Source organism: Canis aureus, chromosome 29 (genome assembly GCF_053574225.1).
Source record: "Canis aureus isolate CA01 chromosome 29, VMU_Caureus_v.1.0, whole genome shotgun sequence".
In the NCBI taxonomy this organism is placed as follows: Eukaryota; Metazoa; Chordata; class Mammalia; order Carnivora; family Canidae; genus Canis; species Canis aureus.
Window position 1 is genome coordinate 38162972 of NC_135639.1, and position 27929 is coordinate 38190900.

At 42.1% G+C, this 27929-nt stretch overlaps 2 long non-coding RNA genes across 3 annotated transcripts in view; one reads left to right on the forward strand and one right to left on the reverse strand.

Annotated features, from left to right (window-relative positions):
* Positions 1-310: 310 nt before the first annotated feature.
* Positions 311-7872, reverse strand: LOC144301453 (uncharacterized). The gene is made up of 2 exons (XR_013368281.1): positions 7677-7872; positions 311-509 (listed from the first exon to the last, which is right to left on the reverse strand). It is a non-coding gene; the product is annotated as an uncharacterized LOC144301453 (long non-coding RNA).
* A 72-nt stretch (positions 7873-7944) lies between these two features.
* The window catches only part of LOC144301452 (uncharacterized), a 47509-nt gene continuing 27524 nt past the window's right edge, over positions 7945-27929 (forward strand). For both annotated transcript variants that reach the window (XR_013368280.1, XR_013368279.1), the window contains exons 1-2: positions 7945-8177; positions 12884-12918. This is a non-coding gene — a long non-coding RNA (uncharacterized LOC144301452). The remainder of the gene's footprint in view (positions 8178-12883; positions 12919-27929) is intronic.

Here is a 27929-nt window from a genome sequence, read left to right on the forward strand (position 1 = left end):
GTAACTGACACACTTCAAGGCCATTGACAAAAAGCAGCCTGCTGATGACCAAGAGTCTCACTGGTCATGCAGTGGGAAAGGACATTGGCCAAGCCTTGAGATCTGGGTAATATTTGACTTATCTCAGGAATGCCTGACTTTGAAAAATATACACAGAGCGACCCACAATGGACCCTTAAAACTCTATTTGCTGGCCTTATGCATTCTTTGCCTCATTAAAAATGTTGGTTGTTTAAAATTGCTGAGGGATAATTAAAACAGGCCTGCAGTTGATTTATGGGAGACAAACAGAGCGATGAATGCACAGGAATATTGTGTTGTGAGGGAGGTAATTTATGAAGATAAAGTTAAATGCTGATGGGGGAAACCCAACTCAAAGTTGGCGGCAAGAAGTGACATATCTTGAGAGTCCTTTAAATTCATGGAGGCCAAAAATATCCAGGTGAGCATCACATCTTGATATCCTGGCCTATATTTTGAATGGCAGCTTTTTAATCCTATCTTGAGACCTGAAGAAATAATGAAATCAAAGACTGCACTCACACACACATACACACGCACTCCCATATACATCCTCTAACCACAGAGGCTAAAATATGGTTGGAATTTGAGGTGGGCTCAAAGGGAATGGTTGTGATAACAGGGTCTGATGAGTGACTTTTTCTTTTCTTATGATTTTTAAAAAGATTTATTTATTTATTTTAGAGAGAGAGAGAGAGCACAAGTGGAAGAAGCAGGGAGAGAGGGAGTGAGAATCTCAAGCAGACTCTGTGCCCAGTGCAGAAGCTGACACAGGGCTTGATATCATAGTCCTGAGATCATAACCTGAGCCAAAACCAAAAGTTGGACACCCAACCAACTCTACCGCCCAGGCACCCCCACTTTCTCTTTTCAATGCTACTTTTCCTAACGGTGTATCTAATACTACCGTAGAGCTGTTTGTTTGTTTGTTTTTTACAAGTTATAGATTGGAGGGTGTGGGTACAGTTCAGAGAGTCTGAACTTTCAGTCTGGGAGTTCTATGGGTGAGGTGGAGTGGGGAAGATTTCCTTTGTATCTTCTCGGTGAAGCTCAGAATAAGAATAAACAAAATGCACTGAGCTGATTTCCATTGGGGGGATACTATCTTGGAAGGCAGAGATATCTGAGCTTTTCAAGCATTTGAGTTCTTCACTCCAAGAGCTCACTGTTTTTCTGGGAGCAGCCTTGGTCCACAGGTGGGCATCCGGACAAAAGTCCTACCTCCCTGTGGCTCCCAGCTACCACGGCAGCTTCCAGCAGCTGCCCTGAGGTCCGTGCTTGTGAAGTCAGAGGCTTTGTGCTGCCCTGTCTTATCACTCAAGTTTCTCAGCACTCAGTCAAGCCTGTGAAGTCCTTTGAAGGGTTTACTTACTCTCCTGCCTCGGAGGACAGCTCCTATTCTGAGAGCTAGTCCTAGCTCAGCTAGCACTCATCTGGACACATCTGTGCCTGACTCACTTCTGGGTGCCTTTACTTTTACCAGCAATGCCCTCAGCATGTTTCAGTTCACTCGAGAACATTTGCAGGGCTCCACCCAACCTGGAACCCCAGTGTGAGTGTGCTTTGATCTAAGGTCCAGCTCTACTCTCTCTGCCTGTGTCATCCCAGATGTGCACCCCAAATGTCCCATAGCTTCCAAGGGAAAAAAATTGAGCTCTAGAAATGGCCCTAAGTCAAAATAGTGCTCACTAAATGGTTTACCTACATGGTTCCTTTCTGGAAGGTCTTCCTAACAAAATCAGGGTGAGCATAAGGAAAAGGCCTAATCCCAGCTTGTTCTCATTTTTGCTCTACTCTCCCTTCTGTATGCTCACCAAGTCAGGAATCCCATATCCTTTAGAATCTGTCTAGCTTTCTGCTTCCATGTTTGTTTAAATATCACCCTCTTTTTTGGGAATGGCCTTCCTGTTGCTCCCATGAAAACATCACCTCTAACATTAAACTCTGCCTGTTTCCTTCTGTCAGAAACCACCTCAGGACCTGAGTAACTTCTTTCTGCTCAGAATCCCAGAGCTATCCACAAATCACCATTAAAGACCTCTTTGTTCTAACAAAGGAATATTGCCAACATGGTTTGAGTTACTGTGTGAACTTGGAAATATTTAAAATGTTTAAAATACTCTTGAATGCAGAATTAAGTTGATTTAAAATGTCCTTGTCCTCAATTTGTTTGAATTGGTAAATTTATTGCATGGAAAAATCAAAATCAATGACTAGATTTCTCCTTCTCAATAAACCCAAACCCAAATCTTAAAAAAATTGCAAATGTTTGTCTTATTCCATTTTAATGTCTCTAAGACTTGAGACAATCACATTCTTGAGCTTTTAGTGTTTCTGTCATATTTATCAGTAATTTAAACCTAAGCCCATTAACAAAGTAGAATTTGTTGTTTAGATTGGAAATAAGAGAGCCCCTGTTCTGTGAATCACCAAGGCAACTCCCCATTCCCATTGGTGATGTCTTGAGCTTTTACAACCAGATCCAGGAAAAGTTGGTTTCCTTTTTACATAAATAGGAAAGCTGTACTGCTGTACATGTGATTCTGAGACTGGCCTCGGCATTGTACTCTGGTCTGGGGAAAATGTCATTCTCTTCTATGTAGAAGTTAAAATATTTGGATGATCAGTGAAAACACTACTAGAAGCCAGAACATGAAGTGGAGTCAGCATTATCAGTAAATAGAATCAAGTTGTTGATTCAGGCAAACTGACTCTGTGAAGACTTCAGGGGCAGCAGGGCCATCAGACCTAAAGCCTTACATTGAGGTAGGTTATTGTTGTGCTATCTTGCTGAGTCTGGAGATGGACAAGTGTTGTGTGTGTGTGTGTGTGTGTGTGTGAAAGGATGCAGTGGGGGTGGGGGTATCTGTAGGTATTAAGATTTAGAGGAAAAAAAAAACCCACATTGTCATCTGAAAGAAGATAAATGAAAATTGTTGGAGCAATAGGCCTCTAGGGACTAATTACTTGTCTGCTATAATTCAGGGACTGCTCCAGTGACTTGCATTGACTCAACATGTCAAATGTCAGTTCTGTGTTATGAAATAAAATACATGTTCTTTTAATGTAAACAGTACAGAAATGTTCTCAAATGTCCCAAGTCATTAGTCACATTGGACATATTCAGTGCCCTATGACTTGTCCCTATAGGTCTGTGCCTGGAGGTCACTTGGTGTGTAAAAAGAAAGGGTAGAGGAATTAAATGGTGCAGCCATATAATTGAAACCCACATAGGCACCCTGTTCCCCTGGGGTCTGAGGAACATCTAAAACAGCTGCTCAGGTTTTAATAGCACGTGGTGTTGTACATTCAGAATCTCAGAGTGATCCCAAGCAAAAGTCCCCCAAATGTCCCTATTTGCATTCTGCTTTCATTTTGTTGTATGTTGTTGCAGGAGATTAGAGGGAGGGGTTCATCGTTTGGTGCCCTGGTAGGGTCTAGCAGTGGTGGTGGTGGGTAGTAAAGGGCATGGGCTTCCTAGCACTGCAGTATGCTGTGCAAGCCATCTCAGTTTCTCAGGTGTGTTGTGCAGCTCAAATAGAAAATTTACTTAAAGCATCCAAGAAGCTGCAAACAGAGAGCAAACAGTAAGTGCCAACATTGTTTAAATAGTCATTTAGGGACAAATACACATTGATGCTTAACTCTATGCCAGGCTCCGCACCAGGGTGAAGAGGAGTAAGACTGCATTCAGGAGCACAGGCCACTGTTCCGGCTGCTTCAGCTCTGTCTCCTGGTTCAAGGTCTCACAAATAACAGAAACTCAATGTCTTTTGGTTGAAATGAAGACAGGATCTCTATCTTCACACTTCTCTCTTTTCATAGTTTGGAAACAAAATCTTATTGATCATCCAAGGATCAACCAGGGGAAGAGAAACCACTCTAATGATTTATAACAGAGGGACCTGGTTGCCCAGGTGATAAAATGGCTTCAAGGCAGAGCACAGAGACATTGGAAGGACCTATAAATCCCCTCAGTTAGAGGAACCAAGGGGGCAGGTGTTGCTACTGAGGTTCAAGTTCAAGGGTCATCCTAGGAAACTGGGAACTTGGCTTACCTGGAAGGAGCTGGAGACCTAGGAAGATTGCCAGAGACACCACCTAAGTGTGAGGAAATGGTGAGAAAGAAATACCCTGGCTTCCACCTTCATGTGTTCTCTTTACTAGCATCTCTCTGTGGGTGAACCCTGCCACAGACCAGCCGGCACAAGAGTCCAGGCAACATAGCCTAAAGGGTCAATGCCTCCTGCCCTAAATTCTATCCCCATAAAGCAGAGAGGGAAAAGGTTTGGAATGGCTCTGAGGGCAGACAGGTCCAGGTCAGCTTATCTTGCATTTGTACTCGACAGCCTCGGAATTAATTTCCTAAATGTACTTTGTCTTAGAAATCCCCACAAAATCTCTATGAATGGTGCATTCTTATCTCATTTAATGTGTGAGGAAGCTAAGGCTCAGAGGCTTCCAGTAAATGGCTCTAGGCCACCCAGCTTGTGCATGGCCTAGCAGGACTCAAAGTTAGGTCTCCTAACCCCCACCTAGCAGCCCCCTTCCTCCATGCCACCCTTAGAAGTTTACTTTTCTACTCTTAAGAACTAAGAAGTTCCTTTCGCTGAGGAAAGTTTTGCATTTTATAGTGTTTTCAAGTTCTCGTTTCCTTGCTGACCTCTTGCCTAGTTGTTCTGACCATTATTGAAAATGGGATATTAGAGTCTTTTTTTGGTAACATTTTGTGTCCTAAAGTTTGTCTGCTATCAATATAGTCACTCCAGTTTCTTATAGTTGCCTTTTGCTTGGTATATATTTTCTATCTTTTTACTTTCAGCCCTTTCATATCTTTGAATCTAAAGTATGTCTCTGATAGATAGCAATAAACTGTTTTATTTTTATCCATTCTGATAATCTGTCTTTGATTGATTATTTAATCCATTCATATTTAATATTATTGCTATAGATGGATTTATATCTGCCATTTTACTTTTTCAATTTCTATATGCCTATCTTTTTTGTTCCAGGGTTAGCATTTTAAAAGGGCATGTTACAAAACTATAAATTTAGGTTTTAGGTGCAAAATTTAATAACAATATTTTTTTGCTTTCCTTCCTTTATGCAAGAATCTCCCTCAAGTCTTCCTTATGAGGAACCCAAAAACCTCTATTTCACCTTGCAGGTCCTGGTGAGCTGCTCTGGGGAGGGGTTTGAGGGTCCCCAGAAAGGCTCCTGGGAAAGTCACATGCCTCTGGTAGGGGGGATGAGCTGTAATTAGGGCAACACCCACTAGCACCTCAGCCACCACTCTTCCTGTCCTGCACCTGTTTAGAGAAAGCTCCTCAAGTTTTCTCTTACTTCAGGCATGTTAAGAGGTTGGTACATGAGTGGCAAAAGAATTCTTCTGGACCTGACTATCACTGTGCAAAAGGATCAGCTGGAGAGCAAGCTCTCTATAAATCATGATCAGGCTAAAAAGCTCCTCCCACAGCTACCAATACCAAGGCACCATTCCTCGAAAACTGCAGGCTTGTTGCAAATGATAACAGACAAGCCAATTCAGCAAAGTGGAAAAAATCTTTAGGATATTATCAAGCAAATAAGCAAAGTATGAAATTATAGCTCTTGTGTAGGGCACTAGGTACAACAGCAGACGCCTGTGGACAGTACTGGTGGGGGTGGGGGGAGGGGAATGTAAAGCTTAGAAGACATTTTTTCTTGTCAGAGTTGAACGGCAATGTGTTCGCTGCTTTACTTTTGTTACATATCCTTTATGGTTATATTTTTTGGTTTTTGGTTTAAGAAGCAATAAAAACATGAAAAATTAACAAAGGACTGATAAAAAGGAGTGAGGGAGGGAAAGAGGTAGAAAGGGAGAGAAGACAAAGGAAGGGAGGTCAACCTTATCTGGGCTGCAGGCAAAAGATAATCCCTTCAAATTATAAGGCAGCTACAGTTGATGAATAATGAAAGGAGATCCGAGCTCCATTTGTGTTTTAATATTTACTTAGTGTAGTAAAAAATTGGGGAAAAATAAAGTAAGGTATCAGGGGGAGTTCAAGACCTAAAATGGGCTATCTGAAACATGATCTTAAAAAAAGATACTGTGATTCCAGTCCAAAGATTTTAATTTCACACAAGGGAGTAGGAAACTTCATGGCCTGTAAAACATTTTTTACGTCTGGTTATTTGCCCTGGGGGAGGAAGCAGGAGGCTCATCTCTGCATCCCTGGCCTCCCTGAGCTGCTTCTGCCCACTCCTGGCTCCCGTTCTCTGCTGCTGTCTGTGACTTGCCATAAGATCTGTCTACTAGGCCAGCTGCATCTGAACCCCCACATCCAGGAGCCCACTTCACCTCAGACGTCACCTCCATGGAGCCTTCTGACCCCTCTATCCTATTTTAAAAAGGCACTTGAATGCCACACAGTTGTGTCTCAGAGCTCCAGGACTCTGTCTTCCTAGAAGAAACGATCGCTACCTAGGTTGCATCATGCATTTGTGTTGGGTGAATTCATATTGTGCCACCTTAGCTAAGCTGGGCCATTATTCCTCAGAATTTTCCGCTCTGAATTGCTCTGGGTGAGCAAGGACCGCACTTGGCATGAGACATGGGAGGCTGCAGTGAAGGAGCAGCCTGGCTGTTTAGAGGTCGGTGCAGGCTGTCATCGCCCACCCACTGGCCCACCCAGTCTGAGTGGGGCAGCCGCCAGCACTCTCTCTTCTTCCCCTGCCTCTCTGACTAGAGATCAGAGTGGCTCCAGTTGATCCTTCTGGGTCTGATGCTGCCAAAAAGGGGTTCTGGTTGTCTTTGCATCCCTCTCCAACTGCCTGTCCTGCACACTCCGGGCTCTGGCATCAGATGCAGGAACAGCACCCTCACATAGACTACATCTGGCCAGATCCCTGTGGTAAATATCTGACATAGGTCCTAGCCCTTCTGCCCAGCAGCGCCCTTACTGAGGCCCACCTGCAGGTTGCCCTTTCTCCCTTTTGGGCTGGGCCAGGGACTAGGTTGGATTCTTCTTTGCAAGTTCAGCTACTTGCAGAACACAGGCTCATTTGGGGGCTTCATTATCTTCAAGCTGATATCCCATGGCAGGGTTCCTGATGGGGTGACTCAGAGCCAAACAAGGCCTGGCTGGTCTCCCACAGCTGGAAGATGCTAGGCTTTCTGGGGGTTCCCTTTGTCATGAGACTACTTCTTAGGGTAGGTACTCAGGGATAGGATTCACTCTGATGGCTGTAACTTCTCTGATGCCTTCATTTGATCAGATGGTCTGGAGATGGGGTATGCCCCCAGGGGAAGGGCATGGAGATGGGGTATACCCTAGGGGAAGGCAGATCCTCTCAAAGCAGCTGTGGCTCTGCAGACTTGTGCGGCTTCTTGCTGGGAAGCCCTAGAAAGAGATGTGGTCTTTTTGCTCCCTTTTGGCACGGGTGTCTTGGCCTCTTTGGTCTTTCTATTCTGGATCCAGGTTCTTCCAACTGAAGGACAGACTTTGGCTGTTGCCTTGATTTGTGGGTCCTAATTATTAGGATCCAGCAGTGCTCTGGGCCCTACTGACATATACCTGGTCACCTAACATTGGCTGATTGCAGCCACCAGCTTCTGCTTCTGAGCATCTTTCCCACCTCTGCGGGGTTCTTTGTGTGGAACCAGGGCAACTCACATGGTGTCCAGTGAAGGAGGGAGGCCAAATTCTTCTTCCCATTGGTTCTCCCTATTAGAAATGGTCAGTTGGTTAAATGATGGCTCCTTCTCATCCTTCCCATGCCAGAGTCCCATCCATGAGAAATGACCAGGTCAGTGGAATGTCACATGGGGCATTTTAGTGAACTGATCTCCAGGCTTACTTTTATTTTTCCATAAAGTTCTCTCATCTGCATATTGCCGTGGTTATAGTCATAGACCCATTGGAACATTAGCTCTCCAAAAGAAGAGATATTCCACTGCCTCCCAGCAACTTGCTGTCACTTTCAAAGGACATTGGATGTCAGAGAAGGAGCATGGGCAAATTCAGGGTGATTTGCTGACCAGTGCTATACTTCTGAGTTCAGTGCCTCCAGGGCTGAATTTTGTACCCACCAAATTCATGTGCTGTGGTCTTATTCCCTCGTGACCTCAGAATGTGGCTGTATTTGGAGATAGGGTTTTTAGAGTGGTAATTAAGGTAAGACGAGGACATTCATGTGGGCCCTAATCCACTGTGATTGGTGTCTTTATACAAAGAGGAGACAGGACGCAAACACACATATACAAAGACCATGTGAGGACAAAGGAAAAAGATGGCCATCTACGAGCCAATGAGAGAAACCTTAGAAGAAACCAACTCTGTCAACCCTTGATCATAGGCATCTAGTCTCCAGAATTGTGAGAAAATAACTTTCTGTTGTTTAAGCCCCCCAGTCAGAGGGATTGTGTTATGGCAACACTAATGAATGGCCACAGGTGGTGACTTAACTTACCCTTGGTTTCCTCTAATGGCCTTCACACTGACTTTGATATGTTTGGCTCCTGCTGAGTCAGTGTTCATTTGGCAGAACAACACCAAAAGCCCATGGTTATCTTCCTTTTTCACGTTTCCTGTGTTTTTCCCCATGTTCGGAGCCTGCCAATTTTAGGATTTGGAGACCACGCTCATAGCCACATTGAAGGCCCCACTGTGTTGCCTATCCTACACCAGCTGCCTTGATTTAGGAGGTACAGTTTGGGGGGCATTTCCACAGGGAGGAGTCAAGACAGGATTGAGAGGTGCAGGACCCTGAGTCCCAGGCCTGCAGGTCTTGCTCCAGTGGAGTGTGTTTCCTGCCCCTTGGTGTCCCTGCATTCTGCTCCGGTGGCTTATCCTCCATGGCCTCCTCTTTCTTGGCCTCCACCTTGACTGAGGAATTCCAAGGGCACAGACACAGAAAGGGCAAGGTCACAGATCTGAAGCAACTATGCCTTGAGTGTGGACATCATTGACTTGAGATCTCCCTTTGTCTTATTTAATTACTAGAGACAGCAAATTGTACTTACCAGCCTTAAAAATTATGTGTTGCCCTCCTTTCGGTATAATCACATGTGTAGAACAGCAGGACATTTTGTCTGCATGCAAAACAGAAGTGTCTCTATTTACCTCTGTTGCCTATTTGTTAAAGAGTTATTGCAGTAACAATCATACCTTCACTTATGGTCATTTACAGTTTCCTGACTACTTTCACAAGCTTTTTTGTTTCATTGCATTGTGTTATTGTCTCTGTTTCATAAATATAAAATTAAGATCCGGGAAGACCATATTCTCCCAAAGCTCATGCAGCTGTGCTGATTCCTAGCACAGGACAAATATCCCCTTGGTCATCTCTTGCCTGTGTCATAGCATATTCCTAGTTGCCTCATTATCTCTGTTCTGCTGGCCCAGCACAAGGGACCCTGGGTAACTCGGCCCAGTGCACTATTCTATACCTGGGCAAGGGAAGAAGGGGGCTCCCTCAAATCCATGAGATAAAGAGAGTTCCTTTTCAGGAAAGCCTGTTTCTGACTTCCCTGGCTTTTCTGCTTTCCAGGATCTGAGTCTGTAGGGAGTAGCCACCATCTCCACCATCTGTAGACCTCAGCCAACTGTGGTCAAGAATATCAGTGGCTGTCTTTCCCAACCTGGCTCAGAAAATTCCACTGTCTTTCCAAGTCCAGGTCATGCTAACTGAACAATAGAGAGAAGTAGTCATTTTTGAGATTTATGATACCTTCTACCACTTATAACACTGAGAAATCATTGGTCTTCTATTCTGAGGAGGTTTGGTGATTATGTGTTGAATTTTAGTGTGGCTCATAATCTACTTATGCTCTGCTAGCTTCAGGACTCCCAGGCTCCTAACTAACCCTTGGTGGCCATCAACACCCACCTGTCTTAAGACTTGAGGTGGTGTGGAGCATCTGAGTTTTAGCTTACCTGCATTGGTTTAATGTAGAATTGGGTGCCACTTTCTTTCCCTTTTCTGCCTTCTGCAGAAGAGTTTGCCATTTGTCCTGGTCTGGACTCCAGTCAGTGCTGGGCCTGACATTTCAAACCTCTTCCTGGGGTTCTACATATGTAGTGAGCAGGATTCCCCGATATCCACCCCCTGGTATATTACTTGGCACCCCAAGTAATCTCCTCTTGAGCAATACTGAAAATGATGGGTTTAACTGCTCTGATCAGGTTTCAGGTGAAAGTCAATTTATAGATGAAGTTAAGGTCCCTAATCAGTTGGCTTTGATAATTAAAAGAGAGATCACTTAAGCCCTTAAAAGTGCCTGGGCCCTGTCTAAAGAGAGATTTCAAACATGAGAAAGATCCTATCACTGGCCTTGGGGAAGTAAGTCTCTGTGTCCTAAGAGGGTCTGTGGGTGGGCCACTGGCAGGAGCTGAGAGCAATCTCTAGCCAACAACCTCCAGCTGGCAAGGAATCTGGGCCCAGGATCATACAGTTTCAAAGAGCTAAATTTGGCCAATAACCATGTAAGTTTAGAAATGGATCCTGAGCTCCAGATGGGAATGCATCCTGGCCAACACCTTGATGCAAGATTTGTGAGGGACACTGCCCAGGCATTTGACCTACAGAAACTGTGAGATAATAAACACAAGTTGTTTCAAGCTGCTACATTAGTGGTGATTTCGTATATAGCAGTAGAAAACTAGTGTAGTGCCCCTACTTCTATCTCTACCCAGCATATAGGGGTTGTGTTTTTTTGTTTTGTTTTGTTTTGTTTTTTACCACAGCTATTAGAACATCGTTGTTCTCTCTGCCACTGTTTGACTTCTCGATTGGCTTGCATCCTGGAATGCCATCCTTCAGACACAACCTGAGCCCATGGTGTACATGACAAACACTGGGTCCTGGGCTATAGTTAATCTTCCCTAGGGTCAGCCTGAATGAATAGAAGGAAGGAGAAGGTTTGGATCCCATGTTTTTTTTCCCAGTAGGCTCCAATCCACACAGCTATGCTCCTAGTTCCCATCAGATCATTTCTAGGAACTTACAGGAACAACAAAACCTAGCCACTTAAGATCAAGAACTCTCTCCCAAGGTTTCCCAAGAAGGGAAAAAAAATGTTGCTCTTTCTTCAAACCCAGACCACAGTAACTTGAGACCAGAGAGGAGTGAACATTTTTTTGAATTACAGTGGCTTCTCCCATCTGCAGGGTTGAGAAATTATCGACCATCATTTCTTAGGAGGCTTGGTGATTTATTCGAGAAATTCTTAAGAGGGATTGCAATGAGAGAAATCTCAACAAAGTCTTAGAGCTGCTGACCAGCCTATTTAAAAATATGCTATATAGTAAGTGAGCACTTAGGGGAAACCACAGAAAAATAGAGGAGAAAATTAATTCCCTGTCAAATACAGTTGGAAATGTAAAACACAAAAATGTATTAGTGAAGATAGAAAATGGAGCAAGATCCCTGCTTGATCTCTGCTTATCAAGCAAAATTGCTAGATTCGTAAAATTTTTATGTAATTGTAGACTCATAGGAACTTGCAAAAAATGGTACGCAGAGTCTCATGTGCTTTCACACAGCTTCCCACAATGGTGATATTTTATTAACTATAGTATAATATTAAATAGAGAATTGGCATGATTCATGTTATGGGTTGAGTTGTGTCTGTCCCCTCCTCTCAAATATATGTTGGAGTCCTAACTTCCCAGTACCTTAGAATGTGAACTTCTTTTGAAAATATGGTTGACTGATATAATTAGTTAAGATGAAATCATATTACAGTAGGATGAGCTCCTAATCCACTAGGGCTTGTGTCTTTACAAAAAGATGGCCATATAAAGACAAAGACACCCAGGAAGAATTTTATATGATGACAGGCAGGGATTTAAGCTATGCAGCTGCAAGCAAGTGAATGCTAAGTTTTGCCAGCAAACCACCAGAAGCTAAGAAGAGGTGAGGAAAGATTCTCCCCTGCAGCTTTCAGAGTGAGCATGTCCCTTCTGACACATTGATTTTAAACTTCTAGGCTTCAGAACTGTGTGATACAATGTTGTTCTAAGCCATCCAATTTAGGGTACCTTGTTAGGAAATGGATACAGTACAATACTAGACTGGACTACTGACTGTATTAAGTTTTCACCACTTTTTACATGCGTTCATTTGTGTGAACATATGCATGTGTGTAGTTTTTTTTTTTTTTTTTTTTTTTTTTTTTTTTTTTTTTTACGATTTTATCTATTTATTTGAGAGAGAGAGCAAGCACATGAGGGAGGGAGAGAGAGGCAGAGGGAGAGGGAGAAACAGGCTCCTCGCTGAACAAGGAGCCCAATATGAGATTTGATCCCAGGATCCCAGGATCATGACCTGAGCCCAAAGCAGACATTTAAACGACTCAGCCACCCAATCATCCTACATGTATGTAGATTTATATAATTTTATCCTATTTACAACCTCAGGTAACCACATAGATATAAAATGTTAAAAGGATGAAAATACAAGATATGGACTGGGGTAAAATATTGGAAGCCACACATCTTAAAGAATGCATATTATACTGCTTTTGGGTGTAATGTTCTATGAATGTCTATTAGGTTCTGCTGGCTGATGGGGTTATTAAGTTCTACATCCTTGCTGAGTTTTGTGTGTGTATGCGTTTACGTCTAGTTGCATGATGAACTATTGTAATCCCTGGTTATAATTGATATTTTGTATATTTCTCTTTAAAATTTTATGAGTTTTTGCTTCAGGTGTTTTGAAACTCTATTGTTTGGTGCACACACATTTAGAATTGCTACATCTTCTTGTCTACTTTTATCATTATATAATATCCTCCTTGTCCTTACAATTTTGTGTGCTCTGAAGTCCTTCTTATCGGATTTATATTTTCGTGATACATCTTTTCTTATCAACATTTCAGGTACCTATATTGAGTTTCCCATGGACAACATACAGGTAGGTTATGTTTTCTTATTCACTTTGCCAATTTCTGTCCTTTAATTAATGTATTTAGACAATTTACATTTAAAGTAATTACTGATATGTTAAGGCTTAAGTGTGACTTTTTATTATTTGCTTCTATTTATTCTCTTTCTCCTATTCCTCAATTTCCATTTCCTTGACGTCCTTGAGGTTATTTAAGAATTATTTAGAAGAAGATGTGGTTTATGTACACAATGGAATATTACTCAGCCATTAGAAATGACAAGTACCCACTATTTGCTTCAACGTGGTTGGAACTGGAGGGTATTATGCTGAGTGAAGTAAGTCAATTGGAGAAGGACAAACATTATATGGTCTCATTCATTTGGGGAATATAAATAGTGAAAGGGAATAGAGGGGAAGGGAGAAGAAATGGGTAGGAAATATCAGAAAGGGAGACAGAACATGGAAGACTCCTAACTCTGAGAAATGAACTAGGGGTGGTGGAAGGGGAGGGGGGCGGGGGGTGGGGGTGACTGGTTGGCGGGCACTGAGGGGGGCACTTGACGGAATGAGCACTGGGTGTTATTCTGTATGTTGGCAAGTTGAACACCAATAAAAAATAAATTTATTATTACAAAAAAAATTCTAGTTCAGACATCTTACTTATATCTGAATTGATTAAGTCCCTGGCTGTGAGTACTACCTCCTCTTCTTTTTGGAGGCAAATTTCATCATATCACTATGTTTCCCAGAATACATGGAAGAAAGAAAAAGAAAAACAGGAAAAACAACAATAACCACAATCCCCCCCAAAATCTTATATCCTGTGTGTGTTTTAGGCTGCTTCTCAATTATTAATTAATTATTAAGATAATCTAGATTGCAAAATAATAAAGAAAATTTAAGTACAAAGAAAGTAATAAAAATAATAAATATATGTCTTTAACAAATAAAATTAACACTTAATAAAAAAATTGACCAAAATAAATGAAACATAGTTATACAGAATAAAGTACAAAGGAAGCTAGATCCTACTTTCTCCATAGAGCTGAAGCCTTGCAGGCCTCTGTGATCAGTACTCTTGGGAGTCAGTGGTCTGTGCAGGTCTTCTGGGAGAGGGGCCCATTGCGCTGATTGTCAGGTGCACACTTGCCTTAGTGGAGATGCACCTGCTGTGCTCAGAGGCAGGGCTCCGTGAAGGCACATCTGGAAAAAAAAAGAGATTTATTTACTTGTATTTTTGAGTATATTTGTGTGGTGTGTGATTTTTCCTTTTTTTTTGTGATTGCTCTTAATATTATAACATGTATAAACAACTTCAAATTATCTATTGGTATCAACATTATGTCACTGAGTGAAGTATAGAAACCCTGCATCCACTTGGTGCCTATATCCTCCCCATTATTATTATTATTATTATTATTATTAGATAATGAGGAGAGGCAGAGGGAGAAGGAGAGAGTGAATCTTGAGCAGTTTCCATGCTCAGCACTGAGCTGCTCCTTGGGCTCCATCTCAAAACCCTGAGCCGAAATCGAGAGTTTGGCTGCTTAACTGACAGAGCCACCGAAGTGCCCCTATTCTCCCCATTTAAAAAATATGCTTTTCTTAATATTTCTCCTACATATATCGAACGCACATCAAATGATGTTATAATTTTTGCTAAAATCATCCATCATAATTTAAAAACATCATGAGGAAAAAGGTAGTCTACTCCAATTTTTACCCATTTTATAATTCATTGTCCCATTTCCTTCTGTTCTAATTTCCTTTGTGGTTGGAGTACATTAAGCCATTCTTTAAGAGTAGGTCTACAGATATAAAATTCTTTTAGTTTCCTTCATCTGAGAATGTCTCTATTTTCTCTTCATTCCTGGAGAATATTTTTACTTGGGATAGAATTTGGAGTAGACAGTTCTTTTCAGTCAGGAATTGAAAATGTTTTGTCATTTCTTGTTGGCCTCCACAGTTTTAGATGAGAAATCTGTTATCATTTGAGTCATTGTTCCCTTACTGGTAATGTATCATTTCTATCCACCTTTAAGATGTTTTCTTTTTCTTTAGTTTTCAGAAATTTCACTATGATGTGTGTTGGCATGAATTTCATTGAGTTTTCCTGTTTAGGGGTTTGCTCAGCTTCTTGAATCTATAAACTTATATTGTTCATCATGTAATTTTCAGCCATTATTTTTTTGGATATTTTTCAGCTCCACACTCTTTCTTCTCTCAACTGGGTCTTTGATGGCATGAATATTAGATATTTTTTGTTGATCCCATAGGTTCCTGAGGCTGTTGCCATTATTTTCCCAGTCTGTTTACTCTCTGTTGTTCAAGTTGGGTAATTTATATTTTTGTATCTTCCATTTCCTGATTCCTTCCTCCGTCCCCTCTGTTCTTCTATTGAGACCATCCAGTGAGTTTTAAAAATTTAGTTGTTGTAGTTTTTTGCTCTAAAACTCTCATGTATTTCTTCTATTTTAAAAAGGATTTTATTTCTTTTTATTTCTTCTACTTCTTTGCTGAGATTTTATGCTTTTTCATTTGTTTCAAGATGGCTCATAATTGCTCACTGAAGAGTAATTACTATTGCTGCTTTAAAATCCTTGTTGAATAATTCGAACATCTGAGTTATGTTCTTAGACTCTGTTGATTGCCTTGTATTATTCATGCCGTGATTGTTCTGGTCTTGTTATGATGTGCATGTTTTTAAATTGTATCATGGACATTTGGGGTATTATGTTGAGAGTTTTTAGATCCAATTTTGTTTTCTTTTTCTGGAAGGCACTCACCCTGTTTTTTTTTTTTTTTTTTCAACTAACTGCGTTCTTTTTATTTATAATAAATTTATTTTTTATTGGTGTTCAATTTGCCAACATATAGAATAACACCCAGTGCTCATCCCGTCAAGGACCCCCCTCAGTGCCCGTCACCCATTCACCCCCACCCCCTGCCCTCCTCCCCTTCCACCCCCCCTAGTTCATTTCCTAGAGTTAGGAGTCTTTCATGTTCTGTCTCCCTTTCTGATATTTCCCACACATTTCTTCTCCCTTCCCTTATATTCCCTTTCACTATTATTTATATTCCCCAAATGAATGAGAACATATGTTTGTCCTTCTCCAATTGACTTATTTCACTCAGCATAATACCCTCCAGTTCCATCCACGTTGAAGCAAATGGTGGGTATTTGTCATTTCTAATGGCTGAGTAATATTCCATTGTATACATAAACCACATCTTCTTTATCCATTCATCTTTCGATGGACACTGAGGCTCCTTCCACAGTTTGGCTATAGTGGACATTGCTGCTAGAAACATCGGGGTGCAGGTGTCCCGGCGTTTCACTGCATCTGTATCTTTGGGGTAAATCCCCAACAGTGCAATTGCTGGGTCGTAGGGCAGGTCTATTTTTAACTCTTTGAGGACCCTCCACACAGTTTTCCAGAGTGGCTGCACCAGTTCACATTCCCACCAACAGTGTAAGAGGGTTTTCTCCTCATCCTCTCCAACATTTGTGGTTTCCTGCCTTGTTAATTTTCATCATTCTCACTGGTGTGAGGTGGTATCTCAAAATGGATGAAAGATCTAAATGTGAGACAAGATTCCATCAAAATCCTAGAGGAGAACACAGGCAACACCCTTTTTGAACTCGGCCACAGTAACTTCTTGCAAGATACATCCACGAAGGCAAAAGAAACAAAAGCAAAAATGAACTATTGGGACTTCATCAAGATAAGAAGCTTTTGCACAGCAAAGGATACAGTCAACAAAACTAAAAGACAACCTACAGAATGGGAGAAGATATTTGCAAATGACATATCAGATAAAGGGCTAGTTTCCAAGATCTATAAAGAACTTATTAAACTCAACAGCAAAGAAACAAACAATCCAATCATGAAATGGGCAAAAGACATGAAGAGAAATCTCACAGAGGAAGACATAGACATGGCCAACAAGCACATGAGAAAATGCTCTGCATCACTTGCCATCAGGGAAATACAAATCAAAACCACTCACCCTGGTTGTATGTAGTACATAGGTCTAGGTAGGGATAGATGTTTCACCCCACTCACTTCTGCTTATATCAGGATGGGGAGGGGCTAGAAATGGGAGCTCCTAGTATTGCCTCGTTGCTGATGAGTTGGAGTGGAAGGTCAGCTCCCCAGTCAACTCTCCAGACACTGTGATAAGAGTGGTGAGTTGAGGGTGTTTTCCATTGATATTAGCTAGAGTAGAACAGTTATTGTTGGAAAGGCTGTCTGTTCTGTTAAATTGCCATTTTACCAGTCCTATAGCTATAGGAATCAGACTTTGCTTGGGGGTTTTTGTTTGCATCTCTTGGTACTTCCATGTTGCAGGCTTCTCCAGTGCCCTGGCTGAATTACATGGAAGCATAAAGAAAATCTAGGGATTTCACTGCTGTGCTGTTCCTCAAGTCCCAAGGTTCCTAAGAAGTTGAATTATTCTTTTTTAAGTGTATGTGTGTGTGTGTATGCGTTTTCTTTAGTTTTTAAGTAATCTCTATACCCAACATGGGGCTTGAACTCACAACTTCAAGATCAAGAGTCTCATACTCTACTGACTGAGCCAGCCAGTCACCCCAGAAGTTGCATTATTCTTTCCACATTTCAGAGTCTATGTTTGATTTTTAACTTGTGATAAAATATATATAACATAAAATTTACCATTTCTAAGTGTATAGTTCTGTGGAATTAAGTATATTCACATCTATGTGCAACCATCACCTCCATAAATGTCCAGATCTTTTCATCTTCACAAACTGAAACTCTGTACTCATTTAATAATGTCCCTAGCAACCACCATTCTCCTTTTTGTCTCTATGTATTTGATTACTGTATGTACCTCATATAAGTAGAATCATTGAATATTTGTCTTTTGTGATGGACTTATTTCATTTGGCATAATGTTTTAAGATTCATCCATGTTTTATATGTGTCAATAGTTTCCTCTCTTCTGAAAACTGATTAATATTCCATTGTATGTATATACTACATTTTGTTTTTCCATTCATCTATTAGTGGACACTTTGGTTGCTTCTACTTTTTGGCAATTGTGAATAATGTTGCTGTCAACATGAGTATACATGTATCTGTTGAGACCTTGCTTTCAATTCTTTTGAGGATATGCCATGAAACAGAGTTGCTGGATCATAGGTAATTCTATGTTTAATTTTTATGCTTGACTTTTTGTGTTGGTCCAGCATTTTTTATTTTTAGGAGGGAGGACTAGGGAAATGAGACTACTCTACCTTGGCTGGAACTGGCAAGCTAAATCAATTTAAAAAACCTTTTTCTTAGAGTTAACAGATAAACCACATTACAACATAACTGGCAAGGATCTCTTGAGGTTTGTGTCAAGATCATGAACACATATCTCCTTGGAATCCTTACCTCCTTCTGACTCTCAGGGAATTTTCCTAAAGAATAATTAGGTTCCAGGCCCTCTGGTCAACCATAGAGTGTGAGTCCAGTGAGACAAATTATTTTCTACTTTTCCAGTGTTATTTTTTTTCTTTATTGGAACTGCTAGCATGTAAGTCATACATAGGTATTAAAATAAAGGGCATAATAATCCTCTTCATTTTCCAAAAAAAATAACAGTGTTTTATTAGTTTCAGGTGTATGATGCAATGATTCAACAATTACATACAACATCCAGAGCTCATCACAACTAGTGCACTCCTTAATCCTCATCACCTATTTAACCCATCCCCCTACTCCTTTCCCCTCTGGTTACCATCAGTTTGTTCTCTATAATTAAGAGTCTGCTTTTTTATTTCTCTCTCTCATTTTTTCCTTTGTTCATTTGTTATGTTTCTTAAATTCCACATATGAGTGAAATCATATGGTACTTGTCTTTCTCTGACTCACTCATTTCATTTGGCATTATACTCTCTAGCTCCATCCATGTTGTTGCAAATGGCAAGATTTCGTTATTTTTTATGGCTGAATAATATTTCACTATATATGCATATGAATACACCCACCCACACACCAGATATATACCATATTTTCTTTATTCATTCATCAGTCAACCTATGGACTCTTGGGCTGCTTCCATAATTTAAGGGTGCCTATTTCCCTTCAAATTAGTGTTTTTTGGGGTAAATGTTTAGCATATAATTCTGGGGTAATAGGGTAGTTCTATTTTTGACTTTTTGAGGAATCTCCACACTGTTTTCCACAGTGGCTTCACCAGTTTGCATTTCCACCAATAGTGCAAGAGGGTTCTTTTGATTTACATCCTTGTTTTTCTTGTGTTGTTGATTTTAGCCATTCTGACAAGTGTGAGTTTGTAGTTTTAATTTGCTTTTACCTGATAAGTGATGATGAACATCTTTTCATGTGTCTATTTGCCATCTGTATGTCTTTGGAGAAATATCTGTTCATGTCTTCTCCCCATTTTTAACTGCATTATTTGCTTTTAGAGTGTCGAGTTATAAGTTCCTTATTAGATATGCCATGTGAAAATATCTTCCCTCATTCTGTAGCTTGCCTTTTAGCTTTGTTGATTGTTTCCTTTGCTGTGCCGAAGCTTTTTGTTCTGATGTAGTCCTAATAGTTTATTTTTGCTTTTGTTTCTCTTGCCTCAGGAGACATATCTAGAAAAAAGTTACTTGAGCTGATGTCAAGGAAGTTACTGCCTGTGTTCTTTTCTAGGACTTTTTGGTTTCTGGTCTCATATTTAGGTCTTTAATCCATTTAGAATTTATTTTTGTTAAAGGTGTAAGAAAGTGTTCCAGTTTCATTCTTTTGCATATTGCTTTCCAGTTTTCCCAACACCATTTATTGAAAAGACTGTCTTTTCCCCATTTGGATATTCTTTCTTGCTTTGTCAAAGATTAATTGACCATAATGTTGGGTTTAATTCTGGGTTTTCTATTTTGTTCTATTGATCTATGTGTCTATTTTTGTGTGAGTATCATACAGTTTTGATTTTTATAGCTTTGTTATATACCTTGAAATCTGGAATTGTGATGCCTCCAGCTTTGCTTTTCTTTTTCAAGATTTCTTTGGCTATTGGGGGCCTTTTGTGGTTCCATGCAAATTTTAGGATTGTTCTAGTCTGTGAAAATATTGTTGGTTTCAGAAATTTTCATTTTTGTTATCTCACTGATCCCTACAACATCATTATGAAGGAAGCAATCAAAGGCAAGATTATTTATCTCTGTCTTATAGACAAGGAAATGGACTTGGAGAAGTAAATTTGAGATGAGAATTCTAAAACTTCTGATGTTTGAGCCACTGCTTTTGCCTAACATAATATCTATATCATTTGATTGAATTAATGATAGTAGGACCACTTCAGCATTTCATATTATCAACCTCATCTTTATTGACAGAGAATGTCCGTTAATGGACTGTACCTTGTTTCCTAGCCCGAGGACTGTGGGAGAAAGTAGAGGGTGGAGGGGCATGTTGGTGGATTGAGAACATCTGGTTTGCATTTGGCATTGGAAGGGATAATGACTCTGTTATGCAGGCCTGGAGTTTCTCTTTCTGATTAATCATCAGGGGCTGCAGTGGTATACTCTGAAGCAGGACATTAGCATTAGTACAAACTGAGACAGCTTTCTTGTGGATACTAGAAACTTGGGGTCACCTATAGAAGAGGATTGTGTGTGCAGATGGTTTAGTGGTGGAACAACTCACATCAGGCTGGGGCTAACAAAGCCAAAGGCAGCATGAGGTTGGCAGAAGAGATCTCTGAACATGTTTTCTGATAGATATACTTGAGCCTCAGACATGTATGGTCTTCCTGGGCCTGGGGTGTCTGGTGGGCTGCTTAGCAAGTTTTGTGATCCAATAAAACCCTCTAAATGGAAGATCAGATGAAGACTCAGAGCTTCACCCCACAGTGCACTATAAGGTTTGATTAGGATGTTGGGTACATCCAGCATGCTGCTGACAGGCAGCCTAAAGTGTCCTGTGGTCCGACAGCCTCTCTCTGAAAAACCTCTTTGCCTTCCTGGACTGCAAAGTCAAGTTCCCGTGGAATGTGCCCTAGTTATCAAGCTGACGCCATGTGTAGGTTTTACACTAACGTCAATGGTCTTACCCGTGTTATAATGACTGACACTAAACAGATGAAGTGGAACACCAAATCTCAGCTTTAGGCAGACAAGTAAGATGACAAGATTGCTGTGCAAGGGTTTTCTTAGCCAGCCCTCTGCCTCTCTAAAAGCCATTTACATACTTTCTCATGCTGTTTCCCCTGCTACAAGTGCAGTAGTTTTGTCTGCAACATGAGCTGGTTGTATGACTACCCCCTAATTTTTCTCAGCAGAATAATTTAGTTCTATCTTTAATGACTGTATTAAATGATCAGGTTTGGATTGATGTATTTGCAGTCCTTCTGCTTCCCTTGTAATCCGAAAGTGAAAGGAATTGACATTTAGATTTCTATTACAACTTTTAAACTTATCAGCAACATCTCAGGAAATTATGTTCTGCTTGTGAAAGAAGAAAATGCCCTTTCTATTTCTTCCATTTGTCATGTTTATAACCTCTAAAGTACCTCAATCACACATTCTGCTGGAAGCACCTGCTGGACAAACTCTTGCTCTGAGAACAGGGGAGTTGGCTGGCAGCATTACAGCCTTCATGCATTGGTATCCAGGTTTTGTCCTGGGAATGACACACAGACACTGGGTGGAAGGGCCAGCTTATTCCCAGGACAAGGCTCTGGGAACTTTACCTACCTCCCCCACCCCTACCCTCCACTGACCCTCTACTCTTGACAGGTCCCACCATGTTCCACTTCTCCTTTCTTACTCTGTTCCCCCAAGCTAAAAATTATGAATGTTCTGCAGAGAAGATTCCCTAGGACCTTCACTCAAAGCCTATTTTTTTTTTTTTACTTTTGTATACATCTAACAAGTTTAGAAGATTAGAATGGAGAAAAGAGGCTACATATTTATGGAAACTTTTAAAAAAATATCCAAAGTGATTAAAATATTTTTTAAAGAGCACCAGAAATGGTAACTATGGTAGGCTGAATAATGGCCCCCAAAGATGTCCATGTCCTAGTCCTTGGAAACTGAATATGTTATTTTACATTGGAAAGGGGAATTAAGGCAGCAGATAGAATTAGGGTATCTAGCCAGTAGGCCTTGAGATGGGAAGAGTGTTCTGTATTATCCACATAGGCCCAATGTAATTACAAGAGTCCTTGAAAATGGAGGAAGGAGGGAGAAGAATCCGTGTCAGAGTGATGCCAGAGTGTGGCCTGTCCGCTGTGAAGATAGAGGGTGTGGCTATGGGCCAAGCCTCCAAAAATGTTCCATATTTGGTGAGGAAGTGGGCTCCCCCCACCCCAGAAACTCCAGAAGGAACCAGCCTGGCTTGTTTTTGGTCTAGTAAAACTGATTTCAGACTTCAGACCTCCAGAACTATAAGATAATAAATTTATGTTGTCACTAAATCTGGGCTAATTCGTCATAGCAACAACAGGAAGCTAATACAATAACATACCCCCAAACCTAATTTCTCAAGTGTTGGGACCTGTGAGGTTATTACTCTAAGTTATATAGGGATCCCAGAAGCCAAGATCACCTGCAGGGGTGGGTGGTATGTGCAGGTGACTCCCACCCAGGCCTTTCTCCCTGCCTGTACTGGCTGTACCTCTCATCAAGGGCAGTACGTTTCCTTTCTTCTTTAATGACAACATAGCAGAGTTGGCCTAAACAGAACTGCCTGTTTCTAGCTAGGCCGGAAGAAGCCTGGCCATGCTGCCCTTAGCCCTCTTGAAAGTAGCTCATCCATAGAAAATCTGAGACCCTTGCTGGAGAATGAGGCCCGCCAAGTCCCCAACCATTCCAACTGCCTCACTGGGCATGTCGGATGTAAATGAAGCCATGGTGACCCATCAGCCCTAGGCAAATCGGTGACACCAGGTTGAATAGCTACAGCCATCCATTGAGTGTGGTGCACACTTTTGAGCAAATAATGCCAACCACGATTTTCAGATCATTTGCTGAGTTTCTCCCCTGTGCCAAGTGCTGGTTGAGACCATGTTTCTTGGCAAGAGAACAGGTTTGGTGCCTGCCTGTGTCCCTTCCAGTTTACTGAAGCAAAGCATGACAAACTAGTGAACGATGAAACATGTGTTTTATCATAAAAGGAGAAGCTGAAGACCAGAAAGCCCAAGTCACTGTCCCAAGGTCACACAAGTAAGTATAAATGTGGACTTGTACTGAAAGCTGGACTCCAAGCCTGCTGGATCAGGTTGGTTACTACTGCAAATCATGTCTTTTATCCCATGATTATCTCAGATAAGCACCAAAGGCTGTCCAAAGTTCTGCTTGACCAAGGTTTAATGAAGTTAAAGTACACATTTTCCACATACTCTATTTTTCCATTCTTTAAGGCTCTAAATTTTGTTGGTATAGCCTCACATAAAAGTCTATTACAGAGGTAAACCACAAAATTTGATTAGGTTTCAAAGGGTAGAAAACCATGTAGTCCAAATAAATGTGGAAATGATTGGTTTTGGGACGAATGGGTAATATGCTTCCAGCTACAGCTGCACGCATCCTTTCTACCTTCCTTAAAAGAATTTACAATGCAGAAAGAGGCTGATAAACCATAAATGTCAATTAAAACATGTTTTCACTTCTGGGAATCATTCTGATTGAAACATATAATTCGGCTATGCTTAATTACTGTGTATAAGGCACTTTCTGAAACATTTTCTATTCTTTGGGGTATATTTTACTTTTTTTTTTTAAATGGAGGATCAGGCGGTCCTTTTTTTTTTTTTTTTTCCCAAAGCTCACAGAATCCTTATTTATGATCTAACTTTGACTTTCCAACATTCAATATTCAATGCAAGGAGGTAAAGAAGACCTGCCCCTCCACATTACTGCAATGAAATGCACTACCAGGAGCAGCGATGGAAATGCACATATTGGTTCATGTGATCTGAGCTGCAATAGATATGTGCTATCTGAGATCACAGCCTATCTTTCCCATAATCTTTTATTTTATTTTAGAAAGATCAATTGGGATGCACAGTGCTGCATTCAGGTAGGTAATTCTATTGGGCAGGATTTTAAAGGAACCAGCATCTGGGCAGTTTGGTAACGTTTTTCTCTTTACATCCGCATCCAAATGTGTGTATTCATTTCCTATGCTGCTGTGACAAATCACCACAGACTTTGTGGCTTCAGACAACTCAGATTTATTATCTTCTATTTGGTAGGTCAGAGGTTCTAATTGTGCTAGCATCAAGGTACAGGCAGGCCTGCTTCCTTTGGGAGATGCTAGGAGGAAGGATCTGCTTCCTTGCCTTTCCCAGGTTCCAGAGGCTGCCCATATTCTTTGGTGAGTGGCTCCTTTCTCTATCTTCAGGGCCAGTGGTTCAGGGCCTTGGAACTTCTCTCTGATTTACCCTCTTGCCTTCCACTGAGATTATAATTCATGCCTCCTGCAGAGTCTAGGATCCTCTCTCCACCTCAAAGCCCCACCCTCAACTACAGCAGCAGAGTCCTTTGTGCAAGTAAGGAAACAGGTTCAAGGTGTGAGATTCGGATGCAGATATCTTCAGGGGCCATTATTCTACCTGCTGCCATGGAATTTTCATGGGTGGTTGTGGGGCTGCTTTTCTGACCCACCCTGTAACCACTTTTATCTTGTGCACCTTCTCTAGTGGGGGCTGAGGACTCTGTCCTGGTTGCCAGCCTAAGACCTATTTCTGTTGGCGACATTGGCCTCTTGGAACTGCAAGTGATGCCTTCTGGTGGTAGAAAGAGCCAGCTCCAGGCTCCACAGTGTTTCTCTCTGTCCTTCGATGTTTCTTCCCACAGATGGGGCACTTGTTGGGGGGCACTGCCTATTCTCGATGGTTCAGCGTCTTGTCAACCTTGCTGCTGGTGCACTTTGGTGTTCATCTCAGACTGCTGGGTTTTGCAATGGTCCCTTCACCTTTAGAGGAGGGGTCTTCCAGGCCTATTGGGGACACGGCCTGCCCTGACCCTTCCCTGTCTTGGCTCCTCCCTAACAGTTGGTCTCTTTGGAGTCCCCACCTACCTGCCAGGATCACTGTCTACTGGGTGCTCCTTGGCCTCATGAGCTATGTTCTTGCACCCTGCCAAGACACTTACCATCCTCTGAGGGTGGCCTTGTCGAGGCTGATGACCGACCTCCATCAGCACACTAAGTCTCAGCTGGCTGAGATAGCCCAGCTTCCTCCAGGGTCTGTCTGGTGGGCACCTGGTCCAGGTTTTAGCCCCTCTAGACCTGGGACAGCTTGATGCTTCTGAGTCCTCACAGCTTAGGCAGCAAAAAACAAACAAGGTGTTTGCAATTCTCTACTGGAGATATAACATGATAGCATCACAAATTTTAATATCTATTAAATTAGAAATCATTAAAGAATCATCTGAGATGGTATTTCAAAAGTATCTCCCCCCCCCCCAAAAAAAAAAGATATTCCACATGGTGCAAAGAGTCAAATGTAGAAGTAAAGCAATGAAAACAATTTAGGGGAAGAGAAATGAATATTTATCAGATTCCAGAGTGAATGGGTGCTTTGTAATTGTAATATTTTGGAGAAAATTAATTCACCAGATGCTCCCCTGGGAAGAGCATGGCAATTGTTTGGAAAGATGTCCTTAGAGCCTGCGGCACCTCCTCTGGTGAAGGCTGAGGATCCTGTGTCCTGGTTGCCAGCCTGGGACCCATTTGGGAGGGAGGGAGACCCCAGGATGCTTAAGGAAGGTGAGGGCATTAAAACTGCTTTCCAGAAAGCTGGAGGACTTTCCTAATGAGCTGACATTATGTTCCGCTGAGTACTGGTAGTCAATTCAGGGACAAATATGCGGCCCAGCACAACAGAGCAGAAGGAAGTTGAGGTTTTGGTAGTCTTAGGGGAGATGTCCTGGGGGATTGGTTTGAATTTTGTAAAAATTAAAAACCTCTGAGAAATAACAACAACAACAAAATGTACCACAAGCAAAAATAAAAGTAAATAAAGCACTGAGGACAATGTTTGCAGCAAAGATGATCAAGGTTTAGGTGGCATATTCTTGCTGCTCCCTGCGCTCCAAGAGAAACTTGTTATGGACTTTGGGTCAGGGTCCTCTGAGAGGAGCCAGAGATGGGAAGAACTATGGGAATTAGGGGAAATGAGGGTGAAAAGGAGCCAGGGAGCCACAGGAAGTCAGACTGGAGGGAAGGAGAAAGACAAGGTGGGGAGGAAGTGTCCTGGGTGCCCCAGGGTTCCTGAGGCCAGATTCTGAGGAGGAGTCCCCGGCTTCCAAGAGCAGGCCAGGCCTTGTCACCCTGCTGCCCACCTCATGGGTGGGAGGGGGCCTCTGCCCACGTGCAGCCTGGGCTGCTGAGCCAGAAGCTGGGGCCCTGGGCCATTAGGGTCCCTGGGCCATTATGTTCCCTGGGGTCAGGATCTGGATGAGCCTTTTCATGGCCAGCACAGATGTGACAAGGAAGTCACAAAGAAAAGCATGAAGACAGCCAGAAGGTGTTTTCTGTAGAGTGTCCTACAGCCTGTGGAGATACCTTCAGGGCTGGCAGTGGAGGTGGCCCTAGGATAGCTAGGAGGAGGCCCCCCTCGCTATTCTCAGCCATGGCTTTCCACTGTATACTCTCTGGGCAGAGGAATAGAGAAAATTTCCCCCCTCCCCCTCCCCGTCCCGCCCTGCCGCTGTCCTCAGGGCCTGAATTCGACCCCTAAAGAATCACGGATTTGTGAATCCCAGAGTGCACCCCCATGGCCTTCCAGTCTGTGCTTGGATACCTCCCGTGCCAGAGAACTCACATGTGTTTGAGACATTTCTGGAGAGGACTTGGGTAGTGCAAGTCAAAGCAGAGTCCATAGGCCAGAACTAGACATGCAGAGCTTCAGGCCCACTCTGGACATGCTGAGCGAGAATTTGCACCTTTCCACAATCCCACAAACATTCCACAGGGAAAGCACTGCCCTGGAGCGGGCTTCTGTAGATCGATCATAGGTCAGCTGTCCTCCAACACTTACTGGCTGGCCTCAGCTTTGCTTTGGGGAGTCACATGAAGTGCCGCTGCCCCCTCTTCTGCATGGCATGGGTAACTGATGGTGAACATCTGCTGTGCTAGTACGGTGGCCTGGGCTGCTGCTTTCTAAGCGGGAGGTGGGGTGGTGGGGGCAGCCAGCCATTCAGAGGTGAGTCCACACTTCAGGTAGCTGGAGGTAAAGAAGGAATGGCAGGTTTAGGGGATGATGGGAAGGATTTTGTGCTTACGATTTAAGATTTGTGATGAAGAATGGCCCAGGTTGTCAAGGGCCTTAAATAGCAGAATGAGGACTCTGTGAACAACAGGACTTCATTCTGTGACTTTCTTTCTGGAAGATGCCTTTAGAGACAATGCAAAGGGCAGAAAACAGCCCTCCCCTCTCCCTCTCCTGTACCACCCTGCTGGTGGCCCTGAACCTGCTAGTCTCTCTGTCCTGTAAATTTTAGTCACTGCACATGTGCTTCCTTCACCCTGGAGTGTCCTTTCTGCTCCCTCCTCCTGTCGCACCATCCCCATCCCCATCCTTTAGCTCAGCTCAGCCAGGGAGCACCTCCCCAGCTCCCCAGACTCCTGTGGCTGTGCAGCACTTGAAATGTGGTCAGTGTGACCGAGAACTGAATTTCTAAGTTGTTAAGTGTAAACTACATGGCAGATTTAGCATAATTTTTATATCAATTCCATGTTCAAATAACATATTGGATATGTTTAGTTAAATAAAATATATTATTAAATTAATTTAATCTTTTAAAACTTCAAAAAAATGTGGCCACAAGAAAATTTGACATTACATATGTGGTTTGCATCCTATTTCTATTGGGCAACACTGCCCTAGACGGGTTAGCAGCCCCTCCCATGTGCTCCCAAAGTGCCCTGTCCTTATTCCCAGTACAGCATACTGCCCTGTAATTGCTTGACTGTCTTCTCCCATAGAGTCTGCTTCTTGAAGGGGTGTGCTGGATCCTAGCCAACAGAATCCCCGGCACCTAATACTTACACATAGAAAATGCTAAAAAA